At 32.5% G+C, this 19705-nt stretch overlaps 1 protein-coding gene and 1 non-coding gene across 3 annotated transcripts in view; both read right to left on the reverse strand.

The window, feature by feature from the left end:
* The window catches only part of LOC118197295 (uncharacterized), a 307554-nt gene that overhangs the window by 190106 nt on the left and 97743 nt on the right, over nucleotides 1–19705 (reverse strand). The window lies entirely within an intron of this gene.
* TRNAN-GUU (transfer RNA asparagine (anticodon GUU)) lies at nucleotides 5750–5822 on the reverse strand. Its single transcript has one exon. It is a non-coding gene; the product is annotated as a tRNA-Asn (tRNA).

The raw sequence follows: 19705 nt of genomic DNA on the forward strand, positions 1-19705 counted from the left end.
TTCAGTAATATGCTACTGCTTTAATACAAATCCCTGCTATATCCGAAGTCTGAGTAGTTTCTCTTAAGTAAAAAAATGAGAAAATTTAGAGTTCATATTTGTAATAAAAAGTTTTTATGAGAAATAAATTTTTTATTATAAATATAGGAACTGGAAAGCTTAAATACTGATTAGTCCCTGAGAAATAAATGTTACGTATGATTAACGTAAATTTTAGCACTAATAAATTGATTTTAATATCGTTATGATATTTACTTGTAATTCTTATGCACTCAATTAAAAACAATTTTTTTCGTTCACGGAGAAGAATAGGAATTCAGAATGGTATCCTACTTGAAAAAAATGCATGTGAAAGGCAATCAATTTAATATTAAAGCCTACTCGTATAATGGATAAACTCTTCTTTATAGTACCAGGCTGTAAGTTTTTAAATTCATTCGTTTGGCTGTTATATAATGCTTCCTTAGCTAGTGACAAGATATGATCCTTTCATCAAATTTTGTAACTTTAAGAAATTTGAACGCTTTTTTGACTAAAACGTAGCATCTGTCTAACTTACCTTTTTTTAAGAAAATGTCTGAATGGAAAATAACTTTCTACGCATTTATAAACTGTATTAAGAATAACATAGTTAGGAAAATAAAATGTGCTGATAAACTGTTGTATATTGACTTTTAGAAATCATTTATCTGATGGAAAATGCAAGTATAAAAAAAAGTTTAACTTCATTGAATTTGCAAAGAAATTTAAACTTCAGTTAATTGAGAGACCTTTTCAACAGTAAAAGAAATATGAAAAACTTCTTAACTTAGATGACTTAATTCTATAACTTATTTGATTATTCTATAACTTATTCTATAACTTATTTGATTGACTTTGATTCTATAACTTAGATGAAGACGGATGTAAGAAATTTTGAACAAGAACTTATGGCATTTATATCATACTCAAAATTAAGATCTGGCATTGCTTTTTCGCTTTTACATGCTCATACTTCTGGCAAATTACAATTTATAAATTACACATTACCGTACACACATTTATAATGTAGTCTTTTTATATTCTTCTTCTTAAATTTATTATGAATCATATAAATGTAAAAAAAGTATAAAAAGTAAATGTTACGCAATGAACTATAAAATGAAACATTAATTACTCTTTTACTCAACCAACTATATATAAAATAATTATTTAGAGCTGAGCAATGTGTAGTTAATACACATATTCATAACAGATAACTAAAATAACTTAAAAATTTACGTTGTCATCATATTAAACATATGCGACAAAGATGATGAGTATGAAATACTTAATACTGTGGAAAAGTCAATAGAATTTTATAAAGAAAGGTCTCCTAGTTCAAATTTTTACCCAAGTAAGGTTGTAATGGAAACGAGTTATATCAGTTAGGTAGTCCACTGACACAGCATACCCATAATCGCCGAAATCTAGAAATTTAATATTTCCCTTTAAAATTCAAGTTAATTTATGGAAAGAAGTATTTAGAATGCAGATTTAATGCCGCCCGCAGCCAAATGAATATTAAGAAATCTAAAATTCAATGAGCTTTCATAATGCTAGAGACTGTAGTTGAAATATTTATCTTGGATACTGGACGTTTGTCGAGAGAAGGCAACGGTAATATGCTTAATTTATTTATTAGGATAATTAATATTTGTATTAAGGGATATTGCTTATTACATTGAAATTTTTTATATGTAATACATTTTTATTGAAATTTGTGGGGTTTTTTTTTCTTTTTATAAAATTGTTCTGCAGGGTAAAATTATGTACAGTTTTTAAATTTAATGTTTAGCGTTCCCTTTAGGCATTTTTCCGGTACATTTAAAAGCCAGACGAAGCGGCTAGATTTTCATAATTACTACTTTTAACATATATTACCACGAAATGCTTCCAAATATTACATGATCTGTAACTATCTTGAATGAACTCTATCTAGATTTTCGAAATCTTTTCACATTGTAAACAGATGCCAGATCTCTTCCGATACTTCTTCCTACTTTAGCTCCATATCAGTAGTTCAAACAGACTGCTTCAACTTTTATTGTCGGTGTACCTGATATATAGCTTAAAAAGGATTGATAACTGGATTAAAATGCCCGTCATTTAGATTCAGATCGATTCAAACCAAAAGAATGTTTTATCTAGCTTAATTTGATAATTATTTTGCTGGAACTGATTATAATTTACCATGGCTACGAGTAATACCACAAAGTTCTAAAACATACACCTTGTTAATTAACATGTTTTAACTTATTACATAAAGTAATAGACGTCAGAGAAAGAATTTCGCAAATCTATCGATTATTTCATTTACTTTTTATGCATTTCAAAAAATTTAACCCTTTAGAAAGTCCTCCACGAAGGCATCCCTTCGCTTAGTCAGATAGCCTTAGTGTGCTTTGCCATAATTAAATACACCACACCACACACCAATACACCAAAAAATTTAAATCCATATTATTTTTCTATGCTTATCAACTATACTATGCATCCTGTTTTATACCTAAAACCAGAGATGCATACCATAGATGTCTACTATAATAAAATTCCTTTGGCACATATGCTTGTTTTTTTCAACGCTATGTGTCTATTATAAAAGTATTCCTTGGTAAGTTTTTGCAGGATAAATGCTGAATGCAGTTTACTTTTATATTAACAATGAATTTCATTTTTAAAGGGTTCAGTTTTCAAGTTTCCTCACCTTCCTAACAAAAGAGTGCTTTAGCAGATCTGTAAAGAAATTTCTCCTTCCTTAAAGCGTACTTTCGTGGTGTAACTGAAAGCACGTCCTACTATCAATCAAGATTATCAGAGTTGGAATACCGGCTAGAGCATTGTTGATTTTTCATGTTCCCGCTCCGAAATAAAACTAATGACTCTAAAAGAGGCTCCCGGACTATAAATGGAGTCGATGATAATTTTTGATCACCATTATTTGGCGACTGGTTACCATCCTCCTCTAGTCGCCCTTAACATTGGAAGAATGTAAGAAATTATCTCCTTCCTTACTGCATGCCTTCGGAGTATAATTAGAATCACGTCCGCCTAGTAGTTGGGGATCCTCAATTTGAATTCTGGTATGGATATTGTTGATTTTTTATACTTACATTCCAAAGTAAACTTAATAACTAAAAATAAACTGTAAAAACAGTTCTCTACCTTCTTAATTTTCTCCTGGTAGACGTAGTATTGGTAGATGGTAGATGCTTGATAGATGCAATATTCTAACGAATATATATGAATAAGTCGTTAAAATTACGGTAAATTTAAATTTGAAAACTTAGAAGAATTTTCAAAATCCCAGTTTAATTGAAAACGTAGAGCCGAGGTTTAACATTATATCGCTGAAACAAAAATTTACAAACTGTAAAATGTGTACCGCACTGATTGCAGATATAAAATTTCTTGTAAAATTCTGAGACTGAAATGAGAAATCTATAGTTATACGAAATTTCATAATATATTAATCGAATCACATGGTTTTTAAATGTGAAATGTAATACTCTTGTTAAAAGGAAGAAGTATTTAAAATAATGTCAGGAATGTTGATATTAAAACAGCATTTAAAACAATGTCTGATGATAGAAAAAGCTTAAGAATTTTTTTAAAGGAACTAACTTTTAAATTTTTCAGTTCTAGCACATATTGTATTGTAAAGTTAGGTTGAACGATAGTTCTTTATTTCCATTTCTCGCCAATGATAAAACTAAAAATAACAAATAGCAAAATACCACAACATTCACAGATTATTACTTAAGTTTAACAAAATATTACAAATTGAATATTCTAGCTACTTTGTTTCAACAAAGAGTCATCATATTAATATCAGAATGCTGTATAAGGCCCCTTCCAAACAAAAGCAGGTGAACTCCATGCAGTTATTGTTTTTGAAAATAGTAAATAAAAAATTAAAATAGGCATAACATTAGTGGTTTGGAGCTTTCACTTTTTATTGGATTTGTGCATACTAAAATTACAACTGTTGTAGTATTTTTGTCAAATACTCAATCACTTAACAATTAAAATAATGGAAACATTATTTATGATTAAGAGCGGAAAATGCAATTTATGTGCAATGTATAATGTCTTACCCATTATACATTTTACACAATGTGCCCAAAACCTGAGAAAACGAGATTCACGAAAGTATTTTTGAGGAAATTGAAACGAAAGTAAAATTCAAAATAGAGATTCTTTATATTTTCTTCCACAAAATTTATAAGCAGAAATTTTCAAAAACAAAAAAATAGATTTATTAAGTAAAATTTTTTAAACATAATAATAATAAATTACAATGTCTGAAGAGAAATAGCAACATCATATTCGTTAGAAACAAAAAAAAAATGTATAAAAATTTTACTTCATATATATAATGTTGTTCAAGTTATTGAGACAGAGTTACTTTACTGCAGCTTTTATCTGGAAATGTTTTTTATAAATTCATCAAAGTAAAACTGTTTTAACATTTCTCCTCCTGTAGAAAATATTGATAAGATAGTTAAATTTCACCGAAAATAGTTCAAATTACAAATCGTGTTTTATCTGATTTTATGTCTAAAGTTTATTCCCTTTCTTAAATACTTTTAAAAGTTTATCAAAATATAAGAATATCTTCGAGCGCCCAAAAACCTTAACCGTATTCCAGTCACGCATTGCAATAGAAACAATGACGTCCCCCCCCGACGATCTTATACGCTTGCGTAGAAGAGCATCTTTTAATTACAGTACCCAGTATTGAAACAGATCTCCTTATGTTCCGCAAGATATTTAACTAAGATACTCGAAATTAATGAAAGAATATCCTGCTACAGATCTCACATTGAAAACAGACTTTTATTTTCTTGTTTACATAATTTATGTCCGGGCTATAACATTATAGATATCATATTATGTTATATTATTGTGGCCTATGTTTGTTGGTAGCATGCGATTTTTATAAGTACAAATATAAACGTTTAATTGTAGCCCAGACGGTACAGTGGTTAGGGAAACGTACTGCAATACCGAAGGGCTTGGGTTCAAATCCTGGTGAAGGCATGGATCTAAATTGTCTGTCTCCTCATAGGAGGCAACGAAGGCCACCTATTAAGTACCTTCATAATAAAAATGACCACCACTTCTGGCATTTAATAGTGGAGAAAGCTTAAAAATTTCGAGTGCCCAACATTAAAAAAAAAAATAAAATTATAAGTGATTTACATACAAAACAAATTACAGCAGGCACCTGTTAACTTTGTTTACTCTCAGGTACGATTCAAAAACATCTGAAGACTTCAGAGTCAAATTATTAGATGTGCATATTGGGCGGCCTGATATTCAAAACTACACATCACCTAGATTCTTTGATTCCTTTTTTATTCTAGAAGGGAGAAATATTACATTTTTCTCTCTTAGTGGGCCTTTTTTAACAGTAGGGCCTTTCGTAAAAAGAAAGGCCTTTCTCCGAAGTTCCAATAAACATTAGACAAAACATTGTGTTCTATAGTCAAGCAAGATCGAAATAAAACTTCCTTTGAGAGTGCATTATCCTTGCAGTTATGTTTGTGAAAAATTGTAAGAAACAAATTCGCATTTAAGCAATATCTTGCAATAATTTACGAACGGAACTATAATGAAACCCTCAGTCAAGCAATGGGATGATTACCAGTGCCCATTTCAATTAGCTTCATTTATATTGTAGAGCCATTAGGTAATTTGGAAGCAGGAAAGATGAAAAATGAGCAACCGCCTTCGCCGGGAATCGAACCACGGACCTCTGAAATAACGGCTCAGTGTGCTGACCACTACACCACAAAGGCACGCTAGGAAGGCGGGAGAAATACCTTATATACTATTCTTTTTAAAGGGCGACTGGGGTTTTTAGGGGACACAATCACCAAATTCTGGGTGTAGAGATTCATCATCCACAATCCTTTTAGTACGGGCGGCACTGTAGAGACATTAGGATTATTTTTTTTGGAAGCAGAAGAGACGAAAAATTAACAAACGCCTTCGCCGGGATTCGAATCACGGACCTCTGGAATAATACTGGCCCAGCGTGCAAAACCACTACACCACGAAGGCACACTAGGAAGGCGGGAGAAATACCTTATATACTCCCTTTTTTAAAAGGGCGACTTTTTTTAGGGGGACCCAATCACTGAATCCTGGATGTGGATATACCTTATCCAACACCTTTTTATTTCGGGCGCCATTGTAGAGTCATTACGATTTTGGGGGGAAGCCGGAGAGGTGAAAAATTAGCAACCGCCTTCGCCGGGAATCGAACCACGGACCTCTGAAATACCGGCCCAGCGTGCAGTACCATTACAACATAAAGACACGCTAGGAAAGCGGAAGAAATATCTCATAAGGGAAAAATTTTTCCCCTAATTACAGGACGGAAAATCTTTTTCAATGGCACGATCTTTTATTGATATTGAATTACAGTCGTGCGATAATTTCGCAGTAAACATAATTCTCTGATGACTATCCAAGATTCTAGAAGCTTTGGTCTTATATAGAGATGGTCGTCTTAGAGAAATAATGCTTAATATCAATATTTATTTATAATCTCAGAACTATTGGTCGCTTTCTGAAGTGGTCGTTTGAGAGGCGATATTCTATACATTTATTTAAATGTAATATTTACTGCCTAGACACAAATTCTCGAAGGCCTTTTATGCGTTGAAAAAACGCAATACGAAAATTTTGCTTAAAAATGTTTAAATCTCCTGTCAAAGAATGCAATGTACAAAAGAACAGGTGAAACTTGATAATTTTGTTAATATGGTTTCAAAAGTCCTAGAGCTATTGTAAGTTTAAATAATCTTCATGATAACAAGAAACTGGAAAGGTCTAGAATAGCTAGGGAAGAGGCGCAGAAGGCAGAAAGGGATGGGATTTCTAGTCTTTATCACTGTAACAAATGGTTTTCCTTTTTTTCCTGAGAGAAAGCTCTTTCTAAAGCAAACAAATCATTATTCAAGTCTGAGCTATTAAATATATATCATTTTCTTGTATTTAATAGACGAGATAAATGTTACGCTGTCAGATTGATTTGAAATGATTGCACATTTGGACAGGTTTGCGGGGTGATATTAATTGCCCGAGAGGATGATTACAATTCCGTTGATAACGCATTTCAGATCTCTTCTGATTAATAATCTGAATCAAAAGAAATAGGGCAGGTAGTGCGGATTGAAATCTGATACTTGACTCCCACATGACCGATTGTGTTTGTTTACATACTGCATAAGCGATCTTACATCACTAAAGGGGAATGAAAGATACAGAAACTCAAATTCCCATGCAAAAACCCAATGAAATTTATCTCAAAAGCTTTCAAAATCACAAGTGGAAATCGCGTGTTAGTTTTCAGCAGTATGCAACGGTTTAGTCATATCTGGTATCTGCATGCCTTATTTCAGACATCTAGACTTTCAAATTTTACAACAGCGTCTTAAAAATGCTAAAATATGAGCAAATTAGAGGATAAACATTATAATAATGTCCTGTCCTTTCACCCACATATTAACTTTTCTACAGTCCGATAAAGTGTCGAAATATTTCGTGCAGTTTCTTCTAATTTCAAGTGTCTGGAGCTGTAGAATATAAGCTAAACGTAATGTGTGCTTTGTTCTGATTTTCAGTCACTTATCAATAACGTTCTTCAAGATGAAGAATTATCCATAATAACTACAAAACGTCCAGTTTAGCAGGCAAATATCATCTAAAATCTCACTGAATGAAATTTCCTTCTGATAAACTGCACTGCTCAAAAGGAAATTATTTAAGCTGTGCTCTAATCACTTGATAGTGTTATTTTACTACGGTCTTCAATATTCAGTTTTAATTTCCAATGTAAAATCCAGAAAAAAAAAACAGTTAAACAATATTTGTTGTACTAGATACTTTAAACAGAGTAAAAATTAATTCAAGCTAAGTACTAGTATTAGCTTCATTCCTTAATTGACCTACATTCTTTATTTCCATTTATCTTTATATTACTTCGGAAAAATTCAGATAAGATCAGGAACACATTTAAATACCATACCATGGATTCACTTTCAAATTGAAAATCTAAAATACACTAGTCGATGCTAAACAAGTTATTCAATTAAAAAGTTTTCATCTTAAAACTTCATAAACAGTATCAGCTTTGTTAAGAATTTATCTTAACAATGCTTGTTTTTCTATGGGAAGAAAACGGGTAAATGGCACGACTGGAAATTAATTTCACAGGGTTCAGACCTTAAAATTCATGTAGTTTTCTATAGTTTAGAATAAAAGACAGACATTTGTTCCGTACATATATGAGTTAATGTCTAGTGAAGTATAGAATATAGCCCTTATGTGGCCCAAAACAGAAAACAAGAAAAATTCTAATTTCACTTGTTAGCACAATAACAAAACAAGTAATTATTAAATGCTACCGTATGCGCTCGTTTAATGCCCGCACCCCAACTTTACAGATAAAATTTATGTTAAAAAAGTGACTCGTACAATGTCCGCACTCCAAAAACTAAAGAATTTTTTACTTAAAATATACTTTTTTAACATCCCCTTTTTCCATTAGTCAATAAAGTCCACCACGAAGGCATCCCTCCCCTTAGGCAGATAGCCCTAGAGGCTTTGCCGTAATTAAAATAACCTAACTAACCCATTAGTCAATAAACATCTTTAAAGAAAGAATATGCATTTGTTTTGTCTTTGGTTGGCGCCAGGATGGAAAGCAGAGAATTTCCTTGCATCCTAGTGCAGCTGTTATTCAGGCACATCGGTGCCAGCAATCCACTCGGCAGACGCGATAATAAATGAAGGCTGTCCGAACAGGTTTTCACCACACTGGCTTCCAGGAAATACTGTTTTGTAATGAAATTACTTTCCCGTCCTTCCTCCTTGGAGTATTCTCATATTTCAAGCTTTCTTTTTTCATTTATGGTATCATTTGGAATTCGTGGTAGTTAGCAAGTAGCGTGCTTGAAATGGAAACATACAGCGGCTTTTAAACTTAAAGTTGTAGGAAATTGGCAGGAAAATGGAAAAAGAGCAGCAGAAAGAGTATATAAGGTGGACGAAAAGTGTATGCGCAACTGGAGCAAACAGCGTGATCAATTGGCGGCAACGAATAAAACAAGACGTACGTTTCGTTGTTCGAAATGCAAGTTTCCGAACTTAGAAAAAAAATAGTTGTGTATGTTCGTGATATGCGTGCTCAAGACTACGCAGTAATACGGGCTAAGACTACGCGGTAATACGGGAAATGTGCCAAATAAGAGCGCTTGCTGCGGCCACGAGAAGAAGACATTCCTACATCGCAATTCAAGGCAAGTGAAGGCAAGTGAAGGCTCGTTGCGGCGAATGGTGGTGGTGGTGGTGTATTCAATTATGGCAAAGCACACTAGGGCTATCTGCCTAAGGGGAGGGATGCCTTTCGTGGAGGACTTTCTAAGGGAAACTGGCTCGTATACACGTTACACATGGGGAAAACCACGAAAACGCCCATGCAGCCAGCCCGTTCGCGGGATTCGAACCTCGGACCGAACTACCAGTGTTCAGCGACTTTACCGCTCGGCCGCTGGTGGGCCGTTGCGGCGAATGATGAAACGAAATGGATTTTCATACAGTGCGTCAGAACATTTTTTAAAAATAATATGTGCAAGATATTAAAAGAACCAACATTTAATTTGTGTAAAAGTAAATATTAAAATTACAAGTGATGGTTAATTTGTGCCTCCATATTGTGCTCCTGTGCAAACTAATACGCGCCGGGTGTTGATAACGTGAACGGGGCAATTTATATTATATATGTGGATGGGAGAAAGTGAGTTTATAAATTTTAGGTAGCTATTAGACACTTTTTAAATTTGATACTTTCATTACTTATGCCATTTGCTGTCACTTAGAGCTTAACTTGGCTGTTTGAAATGAAATTTTACACCCAAAATTACTCACGAAAAAAAAAAGCGCGATATTTGAACGACCCACACTTTCAAGTCTTAACTAATGTAAAAAATGCAGTACTCATATTAACTAGCAACTCATGGAAGTAAAATGGGAAAAATTACAATATTTCTGATGGTAGTGGTCTAGCATGTGGCTTTTTCATTTCCTTGGGTTATGATGCGAGCAACAAAAATGAGTTCCATTCTGTATAGTTCTTTTGTATCGTTCTGTGTTGTAACTAAAGTATAGTTTTCAAGATTGGGGTTTTGGTTGTGTCAGTTATATGTACAGACATGTTAACTTACCACTGAAAGTGTACTGACTCCATCGCAATAGCGAAGGACCTAGATATACTCAATAATTATATTTAGGTGGACACGTAATTATCACTTAAAAAAAAGGTTGCAAGGTTATTTTCTCCTTCCTTACCACGTGCCTTCGTGGTGTAATTCGGAACATGTCCGATGTAGTGGATGATAATTAGTCATCATACGGATTTGGCAATCGAAACCCCTACTTCTCTGTCGCCCTTTGAGTGATGGAGTATTTTCTTTTTAATAACTAAATATTTAAATTACATGTTATACTAAAATTCTAGGAAACTGTCCTTAAATCGGTAAAAGTGTTCAATGCAAACAATTGTGTTCAAGAAATTGTGAGTATATTTATCGAAATTATTTGACCTTCTAATGAAAATATTAAAAATCATCATTTCAGAAGCTGAAATACTGAATAATCAGATCCGTGTGGACAGACCAAATCTAAGCTTTGTATGGCACCTGATTTTGTGCTTTTTATATATTTCGTTCATTAGTTAACCGCTTATTAAGTATATACTATTAATTCTCGAATAAAAATGTTTCATCAGATCAAGATTTATTTTATGGCAAATCTGCAGTATTTTTACATATGGATTGTTATTTTAATCGTCCGTTTTAAAATGAGCTTCTTTCAAAGCAATAACGGTTGTCTTAGATAACAGAAATTACATAGTATCTGAAAGCTTAACTTCTTTGCGTCTAGCATAAGAAAAATTGATTGCTTTCTTGGCGCACGTCTGCTTTTCCCGATATAAATCAAAGTGATTTATTTGAGATGTGTAGTTATAGGGTTTAAAGAAGAACTGGTAGCCCTTGAGAGGAAAGGTTATCGTTTACTCCTTCCATCACCATCCTGCAACAGTCAACAAAAAAAGATCTTTCCCATTGAATGAATAGTTTTTTTTCTTACTTATTTTGTCTCTTTGCATATTAATCAGTTAAAAAAATAAACGCATTTTCAGTAATGCTTTATGTGGTTCTTTTGAATACAATATACGATTAAGTGAGGAAAATTCTGTTTTATTCTTAAGAATAATAAATGGCAAACAGAAAGGCAATAAGAAAAAACAATTCTATGCAGAATGGAATTAAAAAAAGATGAAGCCTTTTTACAAAATTTAAGCTTCTTGACTTTGTATCTGAAACTGCAATATAAAGCGTAACCACAGCCGATGCTCGATATAAAAAATGACGCGTATGAAAAATTTAATTCCTCCTTTTTTCATATTACAAGGAGGATTAAGCAATAAAATTTTAAAATAAATCTGTTACTTACGTTTTTATGGGATTTCTTTAAAATATCTGATTCGGCGTAATTTTCATTGGCTAAGCATTCTAAGATTTACAGATCTTTTTTCGTGACAAGTTCGGAATCGTATCTTAATATTATTGATAGGTTTAGTTGTAAAAGCGATCATTCTCCAACTCCAATACCAACAAGAACTTTTAAGCAAAATCAAAAAATAAAGTTTCAAATATTTTAAACAAAATCGGTAAGTTAGTAAATGTTAAATAGTTAGATTAGTTAATAATGATTTTTTGAATCTTTTAAGTAACTTGGTTCTGCAGGTTTCCTTTCAACCGTATATTTTCTCAAAGATTTCAATACCAAAAATGTTGTTTTCATACCATCTTTCAACATAGTTCCAAAATCGTAGCAATATTTTTCATAAACCTCGGTTTTCAGTTTTCGAAAAGGGTACAAAGATTATCACTTTAATATTCCCCATAATTTGTTCACTTTACCCATAATTTGTTGCGCAAAACTTTCAGTTAAGTGCACCCAGTACCCATTAAGTGAGTAACGTGCACTAATTTCATATTTCACTAACTAGCCTATATCTTGCTTCCCATTACTTAAGAACGATAGAATTAAAAGATAATAGTGCAGTTGCCTCGCTAATTTCATATATGCTTTTATATTATTATTTGTATATTTATTTATATATTATTTTTATTATTTATATAGTTCACTAATATTCAATTGTATTTTTACGATGTTTTTCCTACCCTTGCTTTTATTTCTCAAAATTTGTCTTTCTCTTCCTAGTCAGAATTAGGAGATTCTTTCTTAAGATTTATTTTTTCGATTTTATTTAGGTTTATAATCCCTTACAGCTATTTTTCAAAACATAATAAACAGTAATAATTATATCGCAAAAGAAAAAATTCAGATTTATATTTATTTTCGATCTGAAGTCTAAATTTTGGTGCCAGCTAGAAATTTATCTCGTTTGCATTCATTGCCTTTCAAATGTATTGATAGCTAACTGTTAAATTTTCAAACTGACATTTATTTCAAATAATTCTAATACGTTGAATTAATCACTAAATTACTTACTCCAGCTAAAAATAGACAAATTTTGTTAAAACTTTCTAAATTTCCAGAGAAACTAATAATAAATAGTGACAACTCTCTTCCTTTAATTTGTTAAATATTTCTTCGACACGTGCAGGGAAAAAAAGTAATGATTTGTATGTAAGCAATTATAAATGTTTACTACAAATTGACGCTTGATGACATTATGATTCTGATAAAGCTTGTAACCCTGGAGAAAAATCAGATTTTTATTTTTTCAATAACCTTATTAATCTGCAATTTTTCAGAATTGAATTTACAACAAATACGTAACTAAAATGCATTAGCGGGGCGCATAAAATAGTTTTACGGGTCACATGCGGACCACAGGCCGCTAGTTTGAGACCATTCATCTACGCAGTCACTTTCAGACAAAGGCGCTTGCAATTGCTATCGTCATGAGCCTGCTTTCCCTTTGTTTGTCTCCTTTCCAAAATGGAGCTTAAAATTCTTGTAAAGTATTTAAGAAAGCTTTGCTACTTATTTTACATGCTATAAATTGATCTCAGTGAAAATGCATAGAACTATTTTTTCGAAATGAAAAGCAAACTTATACAATTCCACCTAGTATTAAACAATAACTTATAGAATCGCAAATTTTGATCTAATTTAGTTGCCCCGTCTATGCAAAAAGGATTTAAAAATAACGCATCTCTTAGTTATGATAATAACTAAATTGTATGAATCATTTACATGAATAAGTATGACGCAATTTTTATGACGAAATCTGATTCCCGATGTGCAAAAATGCAAATCAACCATATATTATATAGTGCATTTAAAAAATTTTGCATGACTTTTGGTTTGGTTTAAAAAGTTAAATATATTTTAAAAAGTTTGCATGATCTTTTGAATGGTTTATTATAAACTCATGGTTTCAGTTCTAGGGTAAGGGGGGGAAAGGAGTCACGTGATACATTTTAGTTAAATATACGAAACTTAACCTTTATAGGGACCCTGTAAGATAAAAATGTTGAAGAAAATGATCGTATAGCTGAGTTAGATTCATAAAAATAGAATCCATCATCACATGATCAAAAAATTGTAAAGTTGTGATTAATTAAATTCTTTTAACCAAAAAGAAACAGATTTAAAATCCTCAGTTTTAAATTGTCTTTCATGGGAACGCTAAAATTCGAAATCATGTATTTAATGAAATTTAATTTTATACGGCCCCTTAATTTCACCCCACCCCCCGTTTGAAAAAAGGAAAATGATTTAATTCATAATTTTGATAAATTTTAAGACCAATTTGCCACGACTGATCCCCCTGTCCTAAAACGTTTTAGTACAATAAGAAACAATTTACAAGCTAGAACTTGTTTTCTAAAAGACTAAAATTTAAGAAAATGTCATATAAATTCACTGAAAGGTGTCACTTGACTAAAATTATCGAAGGCTTGTCTTATTTGATTTATTTCTTAATCTGGAACCCCGTGTTTACGATGGACCGTTCAAGAGATATTTAGTCGAGCAATCTTTTCTAAATGCATTGTATATTTTTAATTTAAAACTGCGCAATTTCTTTTCATCCCCCTTGTCTTTTCAATACCTTTTCTGGATGCTTGATGATGTGGTCATTTGAAGATCTTACTTAAAATTAAATTTATTTTGGCATTTAATTTTTAGGAACATTATAGCTAAGGTATCTTACGCAAATACGTACAGTTACTCAAATCCAAAACCAGAAAAAATCTTCGCTGTATTTACTACTTTTTGGAGATTTTACTGAGAGTTTCACCGATGAGAAGGAATTTTCAGTGATCACCTGGGAAGAAACATTTCAGTTTTATGAAATCCAGTACGTTTTATGTAATTTAAAGTTAATTTAACAACATTAAAATTATATTAAGCATTAATTTACATGCTTCAAATAATTTTTAGTACGAAAGAATTTGTAATTAGTCAAAGTGATACATCACTTAGCACGATCAACCAGGAAGACTGATGAATAATAAATATTCGTACAGTTCAGCCATTCCTTCAGCTAATTTATAGTTATTAATAAATTCTCTTCTATCAGAACAGACTACTAACTAATAAAAAAACAGACATTTGAAGGACTCTCATTGATAATACGCTCTATAAAATTTACAATACTCTAAAATTACAAGTACGTACTAAATTACAACGTAACGTAAAATTACAACGTAACGTAAAGTGTAAGTTACTCAATATTCATTTGAGTAACATACGCATTTACATAGAAATAATACTTCTAAAACTATACTAGCTTCCGAAATGCCACTTTTACCCATTTACCACATTAATATTCATTCAACCCAGACAAATTATCCTTAGGACAAATTAGGATTCGCCCTAGGCAGTTGTAGAAAGGGCTGAAATATTTAATATTTTTGCAATACATTATTTAAATTTTTAGACCCAAGTATCGCTCGCTATACGAGCGGAAAGAAATAACAAAACATATTGACTAAAATCTCAGATTTGATCTACCAAAGTGATAACAGAAAATCATGTAAATGCAGCGAAAAAAACGTAAAAATAATAAATATTTAAATTATCTGTAATGAAGAGTCATTTTTTTCCTTAGGGAACTGGTTTATAATTATTCAGTTTTATACTATGATACTTACAGTTAATTTATAATATAGCCTGTATTTAAAATTTGCGATCGGATACTTTATACTCCATTTTATGGAAGTCATTATTTTTGGCACCATACTCTAGAACTGCAAGAAACCTCACGTAGCAAATTAATGCAATATTCCATAAATTACAAAAAGAAAGATCTTCAGTTGACACACTGTATACATGATGTGATGAAAAAAAAGGCAGCGTGGTCTTTGGCCAAACTCAACATTGCGTGTGCCTGAAACCAAAAAGCATCTGTAATTTCAGCTTCGATATTTTTTATAGACGTAGAAAATGTCAATCAATAGCAAGCATTTCCCCCCTTTTCTTGTAATGCCAATCACTATTTCTGAAAGCTTGGCTTCGGTGAAATTAAGAAGGAAAACAGGACGCTTAAAAAAAGTTCTTGCTTCAGATGCTGTTAACGTTGAGCTTTTAACAGAGAAAAAGAATACGAAGGGATTCCTAAGTCGGCAAGTTTTCAATCCTCCAAAGAGGAAAATCAAGTTTTTTTTTTTTTTTTTTTTTTTTTTTTTTTTTTTTTTTTTTAATCTTTAAGTAAGCAACAACTTTTGTATATTGCTAAAGATGTTAAATAAAATTTTAAAAATAATAATAAACATAAAGATCATCAAAAACTGTGACACGTGAAGAAAGTTCAAAAGAAATCTTATTTTTGTAGTATGTTTGTAGTATGTTTGTAACTTAAATGTACCTCTGTGGGCTAAAATAATCGAGAATTCCGAGTTCTGCATTTATTATGCATAATTTTTGCCCAGCATTCTGAAACGAAAAATCTATTTGTCTGATCATTCTGTTGAATAAATCAGTATCTAAACTGCTCTAATAAATCAAAACTGAATAGAAAACTGAGTAGTATAGAAAATCAAAACTGTTCTAATAAATGAATATGTAGATTGCAAGCGTACAAAACTCTGATATTTCTGACAAATAGGCTTCTTATAATAATTTAAAATCAATAAATTATAACAAAATAAAAATTATTAAGAAGCAAACTTCATCTCCTTAAGATATCGTTTTGTAGTATAATTTAGGATTATATTAAAGCATGTTCTATAAATTTAAACAAAAATGCAGGCTTAGAAACGAAATCTAACAGTACTATCACGGAGAATAAATTTTTAGAATAATAAATGATTTAACAGTAATTTTGAATATACGAAGTATAATTTAGTAAGTTTATATGATAAACTGTGATGAAACTAAAATACCCTAATCCTTGAATTCAAAGCAGTTTAAAAAACTGTTAATATCAATTGTGCAGAACAAGGTTTTGGCAACTTGTGGGCCAGGACTCCCAGGGAAACAAAGAATTAAAAATACGTTGTAAAACGTGACATTCCTAATTTATTATCTTGTGGAGACATTAGGAATTTTTGAAAGCAGGAGAGATGAAAAATGAGCAACGTCTTCGCCGGAAATCGAACCACGGACCTCTGGAATACCAGCGTGCTGACCAATACACTACGTAGGCATACTAAGAAGGCGTGAGAATACCTTATATATTCCCCCTTTTAAAGGGCGAGTGTTTTTTTTTTTTTTTTAGGGGACCCAATCGCCAAATCCTGGGGTGTGGAGAATCATCATCCACCACTCTTTTAGTTTGAGGGCCACTGTAGAGACTTAAGGTATTTTTTTTTGGAAGCAGGAGACTTGAAAATGAGCAACGCCCCTCTCCGGGAATCGAACCACGTACCTCTGGAATACGCGCCCAGCCTCTGGAATACACTACGAAGGCATGTTGAGAAGGCGGGAGAAATACCTTAAAATCTTAATTCTTTGTTTCCTTTTCTGAAAGTTTTGAAACAGCTGCCCGAGTTACTCAACCCTTGCTGGCGAATTTAAGCTGAACCATTTTTAATAAAATAGCTTGTGCTAAATAAGGCTCGAAATCCCGCATTCAGAAACATTATTTTCTACTTAGAAAATCAAATCCTGGCAAAATTTTTAAAACTGATCTGCAAAAGTGTCGGAAATTCTTCTTACAATGGTAAAAAGGATTGCCCATATTTAATCTTCACTGATGTCGTGGTCCTCTCGTTTAGAAACTTTGTTTTCTAAAAGTTTAAATTCTATTCTTTTAAATCTCAAAATTTTCCGAAACTCTTATAATAGTAGATCGTATGTTATCAAGCAGAAAAAAAGTTTTTTTAACTTATTTTTCACATTGCTGCCGAAATAGGCCAATATACCGAGTTATCACTACGGTCCTATTTAACCCCAATACTGCTATGCAATGACCTAATGGTTAAAACTATTTACCTTTAGGATTTTAATTCGGGTTCGAGTTTTGGCTCGAAGATTATTCATGGAAGCCTCCGCTATGTTCCTTGAAGCAATATGAGTGTAAGCTGTGCTCTTTACAAGCTTCGCTCAAAAGAATTTTCAGGGCCCACCAGCGGCCGAGCGGTAAAGACGCTGAACACTGGTAGTTCGGTCCGAGGTTCGAATCCCGCGAACAGGCTGGCTGTATGGGAGTTTTTGTGGTTTTCCCCATGTGTAACGTGTATACGAGCCAGTTTTCCCTCAGAAAGCACTCCACGAAGGCATCCCTCCCTTTAGGCAGATAGCCCTCGTGTGCTTTGCCATAATTGAATTATCCAAAAGAATTTCCATAAGGCCTTTGTGGGTTTCAATAAGTTTCAGTAATTAGTCACCTGCTTGCCTAAGCAGCAAATTCATATATCATATGTGCGTGTTTAAGTACTGATGTATTTTTAAATAAAACACTTCTATATGTATATATATATAATATACAGGAAAAAATTACGAACTTAACCTTTTTTTTATTTGTAGCTATCTACAAACTATAGCACACTTCTCTGACTTTTTTGTAAAACCGAAATGACATAAAAACAAGTAATGTAAATCGGTAAGGACGCTTTGTTTTGACGACAAAATGTAAGATTTCCTAAATCAGTTAAGCGTGGGTAAAAACGTTATTCTTGGAAATGACGTGTAAAATAAAAGAACTGTGCGGGGAAAAAATGTGCATTTACATTGTCAACTGCAAAATAAGAGCAACAAAATGAATAAACGAAGTTGAGTAACAAGGAGGCGTGGAAGATTTCGGCTCGACAAGGAGGCACCGCACTTCCTGCTATCTACAACAAGTCACCTATCCTTGTTATGAGACAATCAGGCGTAACAGATCTTTCGACAAGGCTAAATGCGAGTTTTGGTTGGAAAACAACAACAATGTTGCTTCTAGCTGAGAACATTAAATCATTAAATGAGAGAGAGAGAGAGGTATTTGGAGTTTATCTCGATTAGTTAACTGTATCCGTCATTCAAGACCTCCATACTCTGCGATCAGAATGAAAATTGAATTAGCACTGATGTCGTGGCATTGAAAATATATTCAGACGATTTTATCTAAGATTAGCCACAAGGCTTTTGTTTATTAAGACGATAACCTTTCATTCTTCTTAAAAGACTGACTCCAGCTGTCTTTAAACGTAACAAATGGCAGTTTACTTCATTGATATTTCTACATTAAAATTGTGCGGGTGATTCTTACGTACCGTTGAACTCCATTGACCTAATTCAAATGAAGGTCCAAGTAACCGTTTCACACATAATATCGTGGCTGAGATCGAACACTCTTTTTTTCGGGAGGGGGGAGGTTCAGATTGCCCTAGATATTAATTCCTTAGTCAAGATAGTTAGATAAAATTCCTTAGTCAAGAATACACTTAAAATTCTAACTGTATGTTCTTTTCATTTTTAATGGCGACGGTCTCTTATTTGAAAGTACGTGGAATTAAATCCACAGCCCCGTAGTCAAGTTGTTTTTCCCGCCTTTTTCTACACGTACAGTTATAGAATGTTCTGGAAATATTTAAAGCGAACTGGATTGGCTGACGTCATTTCTTGGAAGCTCCGCCTTTCTAGAGGCTATAAAAGGACTCACAAAAGAATATCGGGGGCATTTTCTTAAATGACACGATGCAGTAAACTTCATACAAAAAGTTATTAGTAATTCTTTTTATTTACTCCGGATATCTGATTTTGTAACTGCTATTTCTCCTGAATAATAATAAATGGATCCTATTTTTTTTAAACTTATCGTCTGATAATTTAAGCTACGACTAAAGCTGGTACATCACATATATATATTAATATATATATATATATAAGTTTGTGTGTGTGTGTGTGATACAAAATAGCAATAAAACGAAGCAATGTTGTTAGGCGAAGAACATAGATCCATATTGAAGAGGAAGAATACTGAAATGCCGATCCATGATGAGTAAGGAATTTGGCAGTCGAGGCAGTTTTAATTCTATTTTTATTTAAGTTCACATTTATAGCCATAGTCCTTGGCACTCTAATCATGCCTATTTTCAGAACATTTGTGAATACTATTGCGATAGGAAGTGAACACAGCGAAATGAAACAACAGAGATACAAGCAAGACAGAATACAATAGAGATACAAGCAAGCAACAGAGATACAA

This window comes from Stegodyphus dumicola, chromosome X1 (assembly GCF_044657685.1).
Source record: "Stegodyphus dumicola isolate Sdum_Otavi_A_Nest chromosome X1, ASM4465768v1".
Classification (NCBI taxonomy): domain Eukaryota; kingdom Metazoa; phylum Arthropoda; class Arachnida; order Araneae; family Eresidae; genus Stegodyphus; species Stegodyphus dumicola.